The following is a 17,773-nucleotide window of genomic DNA, read 5'->3' as shown; positions in this document are numbered from 1 at the left end:
ATTCAATACCTTTCCTACATCCATATGTAATTCAAATGGCTACAAGTCCTTATGCTTTATGAAGTCACTGTTTCCTTTACTAAACAATATCATGAGTTCCTATGATCTATGGATAATTCAACACACACACAAACACATTTCCCAAGAATTCAAGGTGGGCCTCTCTTTTCCTGTCTTCTCTTTCTCTTTGAATTGCTGCTTCCTCCAAGTTTGTCATATCAGCTCATAACTTTCATGCCTCCTAGGTTCTCTCCCTTATCCACATAGCTTTATTTCACACAGGCACAACCCCTCCTTTTCTTCCAGTTCTGGCTCCCCCAAATTCCCATCTTTTCCCAATCATGGCAAGCCTTGAATGCCAGGGTAAGGACTTTGATCTTGATCCTGACAGCCCAGAGGGGTTATTGAAGAGTACTAGGAATCAATGGAGTCCCTGGGTGGTGCAAACGGTTAACGCACTTGGCTGCTAACAGAAACTTTGGAGGTTTGAGTCCCTCCAGAGGTGCCTTGGAAGAAAGCCCTGGGGATCTGCTTCTAAAAAATCAGCCATTGAAAACCCTATGGAGAACAGTTCTGACACACATGTGGTCACCATGAGTTGGAATCAACTCAGCAACGGGTTAGGCATGGATATGACATAGATTTATGTTTTAGAAAGAAGACCCTAGCTGCTGTATGGAGTATGGATTAGATGTCTTCCTGGAAACAGGGAGAGCAGTTAGGACCTTTGCAGTCATCCAAGTGAGCAATGATTGTGACTTGGCCTAGAGTGGTAGCAGTGGAGGTAGTGAGAAGAGATTGAATCAAGAAGATACTACACAAATAAAAAAAGCAACTAGGCTTGGTATGGAGAGAGGGGTGAGGAGGGGGAAGGTGTCAAAGAGGACTCTTGGGGATCTGATTTGAGAAACTGGATGGTAATCCCTTTCACTGAGACATAGAATGCTGAAGGAGGAATGGAATGAGTTTAAGAGGAACTGAACATTGATTCTGAGGTACCTGTTGGACATCCAGGTGGAAATGTTCCACAGTCCATTGAATATACATGTCTGAAGCTCAGAAGAGATGTCTGGGCTGAGGTTATAGATGTAGGCATCATCAATATATGAATGGTACTTTAATTCATGGGAAGGGAAAGAGCAACCAGGGGGAATTTGTAGTGTTAGAAGAGATGGGGCCCAGAGAAGGGCCCTGGAGACCAGCTGTATCTATGCTATCAAAAAACCGAACAAAACCCATTGCCATCAAGAAGATTCCAACTCATGGAGATCCTATAGGATAGAGTAGAACTGCCCCATAGGGTTTCCAAGGAGCAGTTGGTGGATTTGACTGCCAACATTTTGGTTAGCAGCCATAGCTCTTAACCACTACGCCGTCTAAGGAAAATGGTAAACCAATAACACCGCATTCCTGGAGGGACTGCAGAGATTACTGCCACCATCCACTTAAAAGTTGCAGGGGTGGTGATTTCCACGACATCCCCGTTCAAGTATTCGGCCTGTGCAAAAAACAGATGGATCTTGGAGAATGACAGTTGTACAGCACAGTATAGCAACCAACTTAAAATTGAACATCAGACTTTCCTGTTGCAGAAATTTCCTCAACCGTTCCCACCATTGTTCCTTCTCCTTGAGCCCCACCCGTCATTCCTGTTGAGCCCTTTTTCTCCCCCAACATACTCTCAGTTCCCCTCCTTTCCATGTCCAGTCTCTCCCTTGAGCTGCTGGTGGAATCTCAGCTTTTTCCTTCCTTTTATATGCAAAGCAATTTAATTCATTTTGTATCACTGAGGGCAACTTTCCACAACCGTAATGGCTCCATTTTGTTAAATAAAAGCTAAATTTTCCATAAATGAGGAAATTTGCCACCCACTTTTTGGACTAACACACATCTTCCCCGCTCTTCGTACATTGACTCATTCCTCAGAACAATCTTGTAAGGTGTTGTTGTTGTTAGATGTCATCGAGTCAGTTCCGACTCATAGCGACCCTATGCACACCAGAACAAAACATCACCCGGTCCTGCACCATCCTCACAATCGTTGCTATGCTTGAGCCCATTGTTGTAGCCACTGTATTAATTCATCTTGTTGAGGGTCTTACTCTCTTTCTTTGACCCTCTACTTTACCAAGCATGATGTCCTTCTCCAGGGACTGATCCATCCTAATAACATGTCCAAAGGGCGTGAGATGAAGTCTTGTCATCCTTGCTTCCAAGGAACATTCTGGCTGTACTTCTTCTAAGACATATTTCTTTGCTCTCCTGGCAGTTCATGGTGTATTAAATATTCTTTGCCAACATCATAATTCAAAGACATTAACTCTTCTTCTGTCTTCCTTTTTCATTTCCAGCTTTTGCATGCATCTGAGGCAATTGAAAATACCGTGGCTTGGGTCAGGCACACCTTAGCCCTCAAAGTGACATCTTTGCTTTTTAACATCGTAAAGAAGTCTTTTGCAGATTTGCCCAATGCAATTTGTAATTTGATTTCTTGATTACTGCTCTCATATGCTCTCATGGGTGTTGATTGTAGATCGAAGTAAAATGAAATCCTTGACAACTTCAATCTTTTCTCCGTTTATCATGATGTGGCTTATTGGTCCAGTTGTGAGGATTTTTGTTTTCTTTATGTTGAGGTGCAATCCATACTGGAGGCTGTAATGTTTGATCTCCATCAGCAACTGCTTCAAGTCCTCTTAGCTTTCCACAAGCAAGGCTGTGTCATCTGCATATCAAAGGTTGTTAATTAATCTTCCTCCAACCCTGATGTGGAGTTCTTCAGATAGTCCAGCTTTCTCAGATTATTTGCTCAGCATGCAGACTGAATAAGTATGGTGAAAGGATATAACCCTGACACACAACTTTCCTGATTTTAAACCCTGCAACATGCCCTTGTTCTGTTCAAATGACTGCCTCTTGGTCTACGTACAGACTCCTCATGAGCACAATTAAGTGTTCTGGAATTCCCATTTTTTGCAATATTATTGTGATTTGTTATGATCTACGCAGTCAAATGCCTCTGCATAGTCAATAAAACACTGGTAAATATCTTTCTGGTATTTTCTGCTTCCAGACAAGATCCAGCTGAGATTAGAAATGATGTCCATCATTCCTCATCTGCTTCTGAATCCAGCTTGAATTTCTGTCAGTTCCCTGTCGGTGTACTGCTGCAACTGTTTTTGAATTATCTTCATTAAAAATTTACTTCTGTGCAGTGTTAATGACATTGTTCAATAATTTCCACATTCTGTTGGATCATCTTTCTTTGGAATGGGCACAAATATGGGTCTTTTCCTGTTGGTTGGCCAGATAGCTGTCTTACAAATTTCTTGGCATAAATGAGTGAGCACTTCCAGCACTACATCCATTTGTTGAAACATCTCAATTGGTAAGCCATCAGTTCCTGGAGACTTCTTTTTAGCCGATGCCTTCAGTGCAGCTTGGACTTCTTCCTTCTATACCACCGGTCCTTGATCGTATGCTACTTCCTGAAATGGTTGAGTGTTGACCAATTCCTTTTGGTACAGTGATTCTGTGTGTTCTTTCCACATCCTTTTGATGCCCACAGAACCCTTCAATATTGGAACTCAAGGCTTGAATTTTTTTCTTCAGTTCTTTCAGCTTGAGAAATGCCAAACGTGTTCTTCTCTTTTGGTTTTCTAACTCCAGGCCTTTTCACATTGTATTATAACGCTTTACTTTGTCACCTTAAGCTGTCCTTTGAAATCTTCTGTTCAGCTCTTTTATTTCATCATTTCTCCCACTCGCTTTAGCTGCTCTACATGCAAGAGCAAGTTTCAGAGTCTCTTCTGATGTGCGTTTTGGTCTTTTCTTTCTTTCCTGTCTTTTTAAAGATCTTTTGCTTTCTTCATGTATGACATCCTTGATGTTATCCCACAACTTGTCTGGTTTTCAGTCATTAGTGTTAAGCACATCAAATCTATTCCTGAAATGGTCTCTAAATTCAGGCGGGATATAGTCAAGGTCGCATTTTGGCTCTCATAGACTTGTTTTAATTTTCTTCAGCTTAAATTTGAACTTGTACACGAGCAGTTGATGGTCTGTTCCACAGTCAGCCCCTGGCATTGTTCTGACTTTTTTGAGCTTTTCCATCATTTCTTTCCACAGATGTAGTCAATTTGGTACCTATGTATTCCATACTGTGAGGTTCATGTGTATAGTTGCTATTTATGTTGTTGAAAAAAGGTATTTGCAATGAATAAGTCATTGGTCTTGCAAAATTCTATCATGCAGTCTGTCGTTTCTATCACCATGGCCATTTTTGTCAGCTAACGATTTTTCTTTGTTTCTAATTTTCACATTCCAACCACCAGTAATTATCATTGCATCTTGATTGCATGCTTGATCAATTTCAGACTGCAGAAGTTGGTAAAAATTTTCAATTTCTTCATCTTTGGCATTAATGGTTGCTGAGTCAATTTGAATAATAGTCGTATTAAGTGGTCTTCCTTGTAGGCGTATGGATATTATTCTATCACTGACGGCATTGTACTTCAGGATAGATCTTGAAATGTTCTTTTTGATGATGAATGTGATGCCATTCCTCTTCAATTTGTCATCCCTGGCATAAGCCCATAAGGTAGGTACTGGCTGTTCAACAGAAATTGAGCACCAGCTATGTATTAGGCACCTCTTCAGAGAAGACCCTTACTCTTGAGGGACTTACATTTCTTCTATAGTAGCATTAGCCTCATTTTACAGAGAATGAAATCAGGGTGTTAGGGAAGTAACTTGCCCAAGTCAAAACAATTGGAGAATGGCATAGGGGAGACTTGAACCCAGGTTAGTGCAATGCCAAATACTAGAGCTTTAACCAGTACACTAAAGTGCCCTCATGGTTCAATAGTTAAGCACTTGGCTGTTAATTGAAAGGTCAGCATTTGGAACCCACCAGCTGCTCAGCTGGAGAAAAGATCTGGCAATTTTCTCCCATGAAGAGTACAGCTTAGGAAACATTATGGGGCACTTCTATTCTGTCATGTGGGGTCACTAAGAGTTGGAAAGGATCAACAGCACACAGCATCAAGGCTCATTACAATATGATTTCCATTTGTGGAGGCAGCAAGTTGAACTGGATAGCCATAAGCTCATTTTGATACTGTCATAAAATGTCACGACCAGTTGCCATCGAGTCTGACTCATGGCAACCCCGTGTCTGTCAGAGTAGAACTGCATTCCATAGGGTTTTCAAAGACCATGATCTTGCAGAAGTAGATTGTCAGGCCCTTTCTTCCAAGGTGCCCCTGGGTGGGCTTGAACAGACAATTAAGTGGAGCACTTAATTGTTTACGAAACTCTGGAACTCTTAAAGTGCCATAAGATATTTAATTATTTCTATGTTGTGAGATCAACAAAGATTTTAGCATTTTATATTTATTAAAGTCATGCCTCCACATGGCAACAAAACAAATAGTACAGAAAAGCATATGATAAAAACCATTAGTCTCATGCTTCAACCCTCCCCGTTTCCATCTCACCCCCAGAAGCAAATTTTTCATGGTTTTTGGTTTTAGTATTACTGGTGGTTCCTTTCACAATTCTAGATGATATGCATATACTTTGTTTCTTGGCTTATAAAATTTAGAAAATACCCTATTGACTCCCCAGTATGGCAATGAGGATTTTGTTGATGTACACTGCCTCACTTTTCCTTCCACTCGCCTTCAGTGTTTAACATCGATATATATTTTTTCTTCTTCTCTTGGTTCATTTTATTGTTGTTAGGAGCCGTGCAGTCAGTTCCGACTCAAAGCGACCCTAGGTACAACAGAACAAAACACTGCCCCGTTCTGTGCCATCCTCACAATCATGGTTATGCTTGAGTCCATCCTTACAGCCACTGTGTCAAGCCATCTTGTTGAGGGTCTTCCTCTTTTTCACTGGCCCTCTACTTTAAAAAAAATTTTTTTTCTCTACTTTACCAAGCATGATGTGCTTCTCCAGGGACTGATCCCTCCTGATAACATGTCCAAAGTATGTGAGACATAGTCTCGCCATCCTTGCTTCTAAGGAGCATTCTGGCTGTATTTCTTCCAAGGCAGATTTGTTCATTCTTTTGGCAGTCCATGGTATATTCAATATTCTTCACCAACACCACAGTTCAAAAGTGTCAAGTCTTCTTTGGTCTTCCTTATTCATTGTCCAGCTTTCGCATGCATATGGGGAGATTGAAAACACCATGGCTTGGGTCAGGCACACCTTAATCTTCAAGGTGACGTCTTTGCTTTACAACACTTTAAAGAGGTCTTTTGCAGCAGATTTGCCCAATGCAACGCGTCCTTTGATTTCTTGAACACTGTTTCCATGGGTATTGATTGTGGATCCAAGTAAAATGAAATCCTTGACAACTTCAATGTTTTCTCCATTTATCATGATGTTGCTTATTGGTCCAGTTGTGAGGATTTTTGTTTTCTTTATGTTGAGGTGTAACCCATAATGAAGGCAGTAGTCTTTGATTTTCACCAGTAAGTGCTTCAAGTGCTCTTCATTTTCGGCAAGCAAGGTTGTGTTATCTCCATAATGCAGATTATTAATGAGACTTCCTCCAATCCTGATATCACATTCTTCTTTATATAGTCCAGCTTCTTGGATTATTTGCTCAGCATACAGATTGAATAGATATGGTGAAAGGATACAACCCTGAGACACACCTTTCCTGACTTTAAACCACACCGTATTCCCTCGTTCTGTTCGAATGACTGCCTCTTGATCTATGTACAGATTGCTCATGAGCACAATTAAGTGTTCTGGGATTCCCATTCTTCACAATGTTATCCATAATTTGTTATAACCCACAAAGTCTAATGCTTTTGCACAGTCACTAAAACACAGATAAACATCTTTCTAATATTCTCTGCTTTCACACAGGATCCATCTGACAACAGCAATGATATCTCTGGTTCCACATCCTCTTCTGAATCTGGCCTGAATTTGTGGCAGTTCCCTGTCAATGTCCTGCTGCAGCTGCTTTTGAATGATCTTCAGCAAAATTTTACTTGCATGTGGTATTAATGATATTGTTCAATAATTTCTGCATTCAGTTGGATCATCTTTCTTTGAATAGCCATAAATACGGATGCCTTCCATTCACTAATTTTTGTAAATTTTGTAGAGATAATGAAACCTCCATTTTTTGTTCTATTCATTCATTTATAATTTATTTTATTTTTTGTTGCTGAGAATATGAACAGAAGAAAGTAAACCAATCCAACAATTTTTACGTGTACAATTCAGTGACATTGTTTACATTCTTCGAGTTGTGCAACCATCCTCACCCTCCTTTTCTTAGTTGTTCCTCCCCCATTAAAATAAACTCATTAGAGGCGGAGCCAAGATGGCAGAATAGACAGTCACTTTCCGCGAGCCCTCTTTACACCAAAAAAAAAAATTTTTTTTTTTACACCAAAGACCCGAAAAAAACAAGTGAAACGAGTATATTTGTGACAGGTTGGGAGCCATGAGCTTCAAGGGCAAGCTTGGAAAATGAACTGAGGGGCAGGGAGAGGAAGAGACCATTCAGAAACGGAGAGGAGTTACCGGACCTGAATCGTGGGGACCCCTCAGGCACTATTCCCGGAGTGGCGGGGGGGGGCCCAGTTTCCTCAGGGAGAAGCAGCCAGCCACACAGCCTACTCACACCTTCAGAACCTGAGGAGAATGTGCTCTTTGCAAAAGCTAAGTACTCGCGTATATTTTACTGCACCCCCATACTCCCAACCTGGCTTCAGCGGCTGAATTCCCTGGGCCTGAGATAGGCACTATTAAGCACCTAGAGCCATCCACCCAGCCGTGGGGAAGGAAAAAATTTGCAATTGGAAGAAAAGATAATTTGATAGCTCCACTAACCGGGGAGCTCAGGACAGAAGCACCTCCTGTCCAGGTATAAACTATCCGTGGACTTTGAGCACCTTTCCCTTCTGCATGGACCTGTGTGGGCCTATTCAGGACAATAGGCCCTTGTTGGCAGACTCCAACAATTTCAGCTGTGCGGTGGAGAGGTGAGTGTTTGACATTTGACATTGCTTTGCCTAATAAACAGGGTCCTCACCTACCCACATCAGGGACCTAAGGACTGGTAGCCCCACTCAGGTCACCCAGCCACCTGTGACAGGAGTCCACAGATAACTGGTACCTCTCAGTCCTTACAACCAAAACTTTGGGTGCCCATGATTCCACTGCAGAACACACCCACCTGCATGCTGTAGGGAACAGGGGCACACTTTCCTCAGATACACTTGGGGGTCCATGCTCAGCCCCCGGCTTGTTCAGAGCGTGACCCCCTGCTACAATCAGATACCGGTATATACGCCAATCACCAAAGTCCCTCTAAGACTGTAGGACAAAGCCTGTACCACACACTTGATGATCAGCTACCTGGAAACCTGAGCTGAATTCATACAAGAAAACTGAATGGACTCCTAGACTGATATAACTGATAACAGCTCTAGCCAGCTGAGACAGGACTTCAGAGCTCCAAAGGCTAAAATAATCTAGCTAGCTCACTGAACCAACCCATAGGGGTATAACAAAACAAAACAAAGCAAGAAGCTACGACACAGTAAGCAAGCATAAACTAATACGATAACTTATAGATGGCGTGGAGACAACAGTAAATATCAAGTCACATAAAGAAACAGACCATGATCACCTCAACAAGCTCTCAAAACAAAGAATCCAGGGATCTTTTAGATGGAAGTGCGTTCCTAGAATTACCAAATGCAGAATACAAAAGTTTAATATACAGAACCCTACAAGACATCAGTAAGGAAATGCAGCAATACGCAGAACAAGCCAAGGATCACACAGATAAAGCAACTGAAGAAATCAGAAAGATTATTCAGGAACATAATGAAAAGTTTAATAAGCTGGAATAATCCAATAGACAGACAGCAATCAGAAATTCAGAAGATTAACAATAAAATTACAGAATTAGACGATAGAAAGTCAGAGGAGCAGAACTGAGCAAGTAGAAGCTCGAATTTCTGAACTCGAAGATAAATCACTTGGCGCTAACATATTTGAAGAAAAATCAGATAAAAGAATTTAAAAAAATGAAGAAACCTTAAGAATCATGTGGGACCCTATCAAGAGAAATAACCTACGAGAGACTGGAGTACCAGAACAGGGAGGGATAAAAGAAAATACAGAGAAAATTGTTGAAGATTTGTTGGCAGAAAACTTCCCTGATATTATGAAAGATGAGATGATATCTATCGAAGATGCTCATCGAACTCCACATAAGGTAGATTTTAAAAGAAAGTCACCAAGACATATTATAATCAAACTTGCCAAAACCAAAGATAAAGAGAGAATTATAAGAGCAGCGAGGTATAAACAAAAAGTCACCTACAAAGGAGAGCCAATAAGAATAAGCTTGAAAACTCACAGAAACCATGCAGGCAAGAAGGCAATGGGATGACATATTTTAAAAATTGAAGAAAAAAAATTGCCTGCCAAGATCATATATCCATCAAAACTGTCTCTTAAATATGAAGGTGAAATTAAGACATTTCCAGATAAACAGAAGTTTAGTGAATTCGTGAAAACCAAACCAAAACTACAAGAAATACTCAAGGGAGTTCTTTGGTTAGAAATCAATTGTATCAGGTATCAACCCAAGACTAGAACACTGGGAAAACCAACCAGAAGTCAGCCCAGACAGGGAAATCCAAAAAAAACTAAGCAAGATTATATATATTAAAAAAAGCCTAAAACAGGGTAACACCGGTGTTATTATATAAAAGAAGACAACACTAAAATAATGAAGAGGGACTAAGAAATGTAATCATACACCTTCCATATGGAGAGGAAGATACGGTGATACAAAGAAAAAAAGTTAGTTTTAAATTTAGAAAAATAGGGGTAAATAATAAGGTAACCACAAAGGAGACAAACTATCCTACTCATCAAAATAAAATACAAGGGAAAAATACAGACTAAGCAGAAACAAAATCAACAATAAATATGAGGAAAGGACAATATATAAAGAAAATCTACTCAGCACATAAAATCAAGTGGGAAAATGAAAACCATCAAAAACAAACAAAAAAAGACATCAAAATGATAGCACTAAATTCATACCTATCCATAATTACCCGGAATGTAAACGAACAGAATGCACCAATAAAGAGACAGAGAATGGCAGAATGGATTAAAAAACAAGATCTGTTTATATGCTGCCTACAAGAGACACACCTTAGACTTAGAGACACAAACAAATTAAACTCAAAGGATGGGAAAAAATATATCAAGCAAACAACAATCAAAAAAGAGCAGGAGTGGCAATATTAATTTCTGACAAAATAGACTTTAAAGTTAAATCCATCAGAAAGGATAAGGAAGGACACTATATAATGATTAAAGGGACAATACGCCAAAAAGATATAATCATATTAAATATTTATGCACCCAATGACAGGGCTGCAAGATACATAAAACAAACTCTATCAGCATTGAAAAGTGAGATAGACAGCTCCACAATAATAGTAGGAGACTTCAGCAAAGCACTTTTGGTGAAGGACAGGACATTCAGAAAGAAGCGCAATAAAGACACGGAAGATCTAAATGCCACAATCAACCAATTTGACCTCATAGACATATACAGAACACTCCACCCAAAAGCAACCAAGTATACCTTCTTTTCTAGTGCACATTGAACATTCTCTAGAATAGACCACATATTAGGTCGTAAAGCAAGCCTTAGCAGAATACAAAACACTAAAATATTACAAAGCATCCTCTCTGACCATAAGGCCATAAAAGTGGAAATCAATAACAGGAAAAGCAGGGAAAAGAAGTCAAACACTTGGAAACTGAACAATACCCAGCTGAAAAAAGACTGGATTATAGAAGACATTAAGGATGGAATAAAGAAATTCAGAGAATCCAATGAGAATGAAAACACTTCCTAACAGAATCTTTGGGACACAACAAAAATGGTGCTCAGAAGCCAATTCATATCAATAAATGCACACATACAATAAGAAGAAAGGGCCAAAATCAAAGAACTGTCCTTACAACTTGAACAAATAGAAAGAAACAAAAGAAACCCACAGGCACCAGAAGAAAACAAATAATAAAAATTAGAACTGAACTAAATGAAATAGAAAACAGAAAAACAATTGAAAGAGTTAACAAGACCAAAAGCTGGTTTTTAGAAAAAATCAACAAAATTCATAAGCCACTGGCCAAAATGACAAAAGAAAAACAGGAGAGGGAGCAAATAACTCGAATAAGAAATGAGATGGGTGATATTACAACAGACCCAACTGAAATAAAAAGAATAATATCAGATTACTATGAAAAACTATACTCAAACAAATTTGAAAACCTAGAAGAAATGGATGAATTCCTAGAAACACACTACCTACCTTAGCTAACACAAACAGAGGTAGAAGAACTAAATAGACCCATAACAAAAGAAGAGATTGAAAAGGTAATCAAAAAACTCACAACGAAAAAAAGCCCTGGTCCGGAGGGCTTCACAGCAGAGTTCTACTAAACTTTCAGAGAAGAGTTAACAGCACTACTATTGAAGGTATTTCACAGCACAGAAAAGGATGGAATACTACCAAACTTATTCTATGAAGCCGCCATATCCCCAATACCAAAACCGGGTAAAGACATCACAAAAAAAGAAAATTATAGACCTATATCCCTCATAAATGTAGATGCAAAAACCCTCAACAAAATTCTACCAATAGAATTCAACAACATATCAAAAGAATAATTCACCACGACCAAGTGGGATTCATACCAGGCATGCAAAGACGGTTCAACATTAGAAAACAATTAATGTAATCCACCACATAAATAAAACAAGAGATAAGAATCACATGATTTTATCAATTGCTGCAGAAAAGGCATTTAAAGCATTTGACAAAGTTCAACACTCATCCATGATAAAAACTCTCAGCAAGATAGGAATACAACGAAAATTCCTCAACATAATAAAGGGTACTTATACAAAGCCAACAGCCACCATCACCCTAAATGAAGAGAGCCTGAAAACATTCCCACTGAGGCTGGGAACCAGACAAGGATGCCCTTTATCACCACTCTTATTCAACATTGTGCTGGAAGTCCTAGCCAAAGCAATTAGGCTAGATAAAGAAATAAAGGCATCCAGATTGGCAAGGAAGAAGTCAAAGTATCTCTATTTGCAGATGACATGATCTTATACACAGAAAGCCCTAAGGAATCCTCCAGAAAACTACTGAAACTAAGGGTATCGGGATACAAGATAAACATACAAAAATCAGTTGGATTCCTCTACACCAACAAAAAGAATATTGAAGAGGAAATCACCAAATGAATGCCATTTACAGTAGCCCCCAAGAAGATAAAATACTTAGGAATAAATCTTAGCAGAGATGTAAAAGACTTATACAAAGAACACTACACAACACTTCTGTAAGAAACCAAAAGAGACCTGCATAAGTGGAAAAACATACCTTGCTCATGGATAGGAAGATTTAATATTATAAAAATACCTGTTCTACCAAAAGTGATCTATACATTTAATGCAATTTCTATCCAAATTCCAAAAACATTCTATAATGGGATGGAGAAACAAATCACCAACTTCATATGGAAGGGAAAGAGGCCCAGGATAAGTAAAGCATTACTGAAAAAGAAGAACAAAGTGGGAAGCCTCACTCTACCTGATTTTAGAATCTATTATACCGCCACAGTAGTCAAAACAGCCTAGTGCTTATACAACAGATACATAGACCAATGGAACAGAATTGAGAATTCAGACATAAATGCTTCCACATATGAGCAGCTAATATTTGACAAAGGCCCCAAAACAGTTAAATGATGAAAAGACAGTGTTTTTAACAAATGGTGCTGGCATAACTGGATATCCGTCTGCAAAAAAAATGAAACAAAGCCCATACCTCACTCCATGCACAAAAACTAACTCGAAATGGATCAAAGACCTAAATATAAAATCTAAAACGATAAAAATCATGGAAGAAAAAATAGGGACAATGCTAGGAGCCCTAATACATGGCATAAACAGTATAGAAAACATTATAAAGAACGTAGAAGAAAAACTAGATAACTGGGAGCTCCTAAAAATCAAACGCCTACGCTCATCCAAAAACTTCACCAAAAGAGTAAAAAGACTACCTACAGACTGGGAAAAAGTTTTTAGCTATGACATTCCTGATCAGCGCCTGATCTCTAAAATCTACATGATACTGCAAAAACTCAACAACAAAAAGACAAATAACCCAATTAAAAAATGGGCAAAAGATATGGATAGATACTTCACAAAAGAAGACATTCAGGTAGCTAACAGATACATGAGGAAATGTTCACAATCATTAGCTACTAGAGAAATGCAGATCAAAACTACAATGAGATTTCATCTCACTCCAACAGTAAAAAAGAAAAAAAATTTTATTTATTTATTTTTTACTCCAACAAGGCTGGCATTAATCCAAAAAACACAAAATAATAAATGTTGGAGAGGCTGTGGAGAGATTGGAACACTTCTACAATGCTGGTGGGAATGTAAAATGGTACAACCACTTTGGACATCGGTTTGGTGCTTCCTTAAAAAGCTAGAAATAGAACTACCATACGATCCAGCAATCCCACTCCTCGGAATATATCCTAGAGAAATAAGAGCCTTTACACGAACAGATATATGCACACCCATGTTTATTGCAGCACTGCTCACGATAGCAAAAAGATGGACACAACCAAGGTGCCCATCAATGGATGAACAGATAAATAAATTCTGGTATATTCACACAATGGAATACTATGCATCAAGAACAGTGTGGAATCTGTGAAACATTTCATAACATGGAGGAATCTGGCAGGCATTATGCTGAGTGAAATTAGTCAGTTGCAAAAGGACAAATATTGTATAAGACCACTATTTTAAGAACTTGAGAAATAGTTTAAACTGAGAAGAAAACATTCTTTTGTGCTTACGAGAGGGGGAAGGGAGTTAGAATGGGAGAGGGGAATTCACTAATTAGATAGTAGATAAGAACTTCTTTAGGTGAAGGGAAAGACAGCACACAACACAGGGGAGGTCAGCACAATTGGACTAAACCAAAAGCAAAGCAGTTTCCTGAATAAACTGAATGCTTCCAAGGCCAGCGCAGCAGGGGCAGGGGTGTGGTGACCATGGTTTCAGGGGACTTCTAAGTCAATTGGCATAATAAAATCTATTAAGAAAACATTCTGCATCCCACTTTGATGAGTGGCGTCTGAGGTCTTAAACGTTAGCAAGCAGCCATTTAAGATGCATCAATTGGTCTCAACCCACCTGGATCAAAGGAGAATGAAGAACACCAAGGACACAAGGTGATTACGAGCCCAAGAGACTGAAAGGGCCACATGAACCAGAGACTTAGCATCCTGAGACTAGAAGAACTAGATGGTGCCTGGCTACAACCGATGACCGTCCTGACAGGGAACACAACAGAGAACTCCTGAGGGAGCAGGAGAGCAGTGGGATGCAGACCCCAAATTCTCATAAGACCAGACTTGGTGGTCTGACTGAGACTAGAAGGACCCCAGTGGTCATGGCCCCCAGGCCTTCTGTTGACCCAGGACAGGAACCATTCCCGAAGCCAACTCTTCAGACATGGATTGGACTGGACAGTGGGTTGGAGAGGGATGCTGGTGAGGAGTGAGCTTCTTGGATCAGGTGGACGCTTGACACTATGGTGGCATCTCCTGTCTGGAGGAGAGATGAGAGGGTGGAAGGGGTTAGAAGCCAGCGAAATGGACTTGAATAAAGAGAGTGGAGGGAGAGAGCGGGCTATCTCATTAAAAAAAAAATTAGGGGGCGAGTAATTGGGAGTATGTAGCAAGGTGTATATAAGTTTTTATGTGAGAGGCTGACTTGATTTGTAAACTTTCACTTAATGCACGTTAAAAATTATTTAAAAAATAAATAAACTCCCTACCCCCCTAAGTTTCCCGTCTAATTTGTGAAGTTCCATTTTTGATAGATTCTCCTGACTTCTCAGCTTTTAGAAGAAGTATTTTAGTGCCACTACCCACCCCTGTTCTCGCTCCCCACTTCTTCAATGTCCCACATTGTCAGTTTCATCTTTCCTTTTACATTGTCCGGGTTATTCACATCTACATTTTGTTTTGCAGCCACAAGTGGATCTTCCCTGCTTTGTTCCCAGGTTGATTCTAAAACCTGAAAACCAATAAATAGCATTTATTTATAGTGATTATGTAAATATTTTTCAAAACCCTATCAAGTCGTGAGCCAGGAATATGTTTCCTTCTCTACAAGTCCAATGCCACAATCCTTAGCCTCTCAGAGGAGAATGTTTCTAACATCAAGGTCAAGTGGAGTCTCCTCTTATATTTCATTAGTGGTTACAATCATACTGTATTTTATTTTGAATTATATCTGGATCATTATTTTCTTGAATAGTTCCCCCTACACACCCAGAGTAGTTTCTAAAAGTTTTTCTTTCTTCCTTGAATTATTTGTCTTTACTATATTCAATCACTCAACACATAATTACTGAGGGTCTACTACATGCCAGGGACTGTTCTAGAGTCTGAGAACACAGCAATGAACAAGACAAATAGCAATGCTTGCCCCTATCAGCTAATATTTTAGTGAGGAAGAGAGAGAAAAGAATCAGATAAATAAAATATATAACAAATTAAGGTGTGATAAGTGCTACGGAGAAAAACAAAGCAGGGTAAAAGGGATGGGAGGTGCCAGTGGCGAAGGGAGGAGTGGTTTCAATTTTTAATAAGTTGGTCAGAGAAAGACTCATTGAAAATGAAGTATGTGAGCGAAGACTTGCATGAGGTGAGAGAGCGAACCAAATGGATATTTGGGGGAAGAACATTCCAAGCGGAAAGGTCAATGCGAAGGCCACGGGGCAGGACCATGCCTGGCTTTTTTTTTTTTTTTAATGCCAGACTTTTTTTAAAATCCATTTACCTTTTTATTTGTTATCTCTTATTGATTTATTTTTGTGGTGAAAATATACGCACCAAACATTCACCAATACAACAATTCAACAACTTCCACATTTACCATTCAGTAACACTGTGTGCCACCATTATCGCTATCCTTTTTTAAAATATTCCATCACCATTAACACAGATTCAGTGCCCCTAAACAAAAACTCCCCCTTTCCTCTCCCTCCCACCCCTTGTAACCATTAATAATCTTAGGTTTCTATATACTTGCTTACTATATAAAAGTGAGATGGTACAGTATTTCTCCTTTTGAGGCTGACTTATTTCTCTCAGCATGATGTTTTCAAGGTTCATCATGTTGTGCATGCGTGGCATTTTTGAAGAACATAAAGGCCAGTGTTGCTGGAGTGGTGGGGGAAGAAGAGGAGGGAAATAATGGAAAATGAAGTCAGAGAGGTAATGGGGGTGTAATCTTATGGAGCCCTGTAAGCCACAGTGGAATTCACAGGAGGATTTTGAGCAGAGGAGGGACAGAATCTGAGTTGGGTTTTAAAAGGATCCCTCTGGCACTTGTGGAAATATACTGTGGGGGGTGGGGAGGGAAAGGCAGAAGCAGGAGGACCAATGAGGAGGTTGCTGCAGCAATCACTTGGGTTGGACCCACTGTTTCCTGGATTACTGTTCTGGACACCTGTTTTGGACATCCTTCTTCAACTTTGGAAACTAACTTCTAATTTTTTTATCAACACATTTATTTATTTATTCATTCATTCACTAGTCTTGCTTGCACAATCTTAGGCCCTGGCAGGGGAAAAACAATAAACAAAGAAAGATGGTTAGGATAAAAAATACGTTTATGGTTTGATGCTCATACAGTTCAATGTTTATGGAGCCAATACTGTGTTCCAGAAGGCAGACACCTCCCTGGGGGTACCCAGATAGTTAAGACCCTATTTCTGCAGTGGAGGTGCTTAGAGTCACAGAAGACAGATCGTGGCTCAGTATGTCTAATAAATCCAGAGTCTAATATGTTTTTGATAAATTTTCCTTAATTGTTTCTATTCTCTCTATATGAAACTTCTCTTATCCAGATGTTGAACCTGCTGGATTGATCTATGTCTCAAATTTTCTCTCATATTTTGTTTCTTTGATTTTTTTTACCTTTTTTTGTTTGTGCTTTAAGTGAAAGTTTCCAAATCAAGTCAGTAGTACAAAAATTTATATACACCTTGCTATGTACTCCTAGTTTCTCTCTTCCTAATGAGACAGCACACTCCTCCTCTCCACCTTGTATTCCCGGTGTCCATTCAGCCAGCGCCTGTCTCCCTGTGCCTTCTCATCTACCCTCCAGGCAGGAGCTGCCCACATAGTCTCATGTGTCTACTTGAGCCAAGAAGCTCACTCCTCACCGGTATCATTTTCTGTCTTATAGTCCAGTCCAATCCATATCTGAAGAGATGGCTTTGGGAATGGTTCCAGTTTGGGGCTAACAGAAGGCTGGGGAACCATGACCTCCGGGGTCCTTCTAGCCTCAGTCAGACCATTAAGTCAGGTCTTGTGTTCCCTGTCAGGGCAGTCATCGGTTATACCCGAGCACCATCTAGATCTTCCAGTCTCAGGCTGATGTGGTCCCTGATTTATGTGGCCCTTTCTGTCTCTTGGGATCGTAATTACCTTGTGTCTTTGGTATTCTTCATTTTCCTTTGTTCCAGGTGGGTTGAGACCAATTGATGCATCTCAGATGGTAGCTTGCTAGTGTTTAAGGCCCCAGACACCACTCACCACTCAAGTGGGATGCAGAATGTTTTCTTAATAGCTTTTGTTG

Source organism: Loxodonta africana, chromosome X, assembly GCF_030014295.1.
Source record: "Loxodonta africana isolate mLoxAfr1 chromosome X, mLoxAfr1.hap2, whole genome shotgun sequence".
Lineage (NCBI taxonomy): Eukaryota > Metazoa > Chordata > Mammalia > Proboscidea > Elephantidae > Loxodonta > Loxodonta africana.
The sequence above is the reverse complement of the archived record's forward strand: the minus strand, read 5'-3'. Positions refer to the sequence as shown.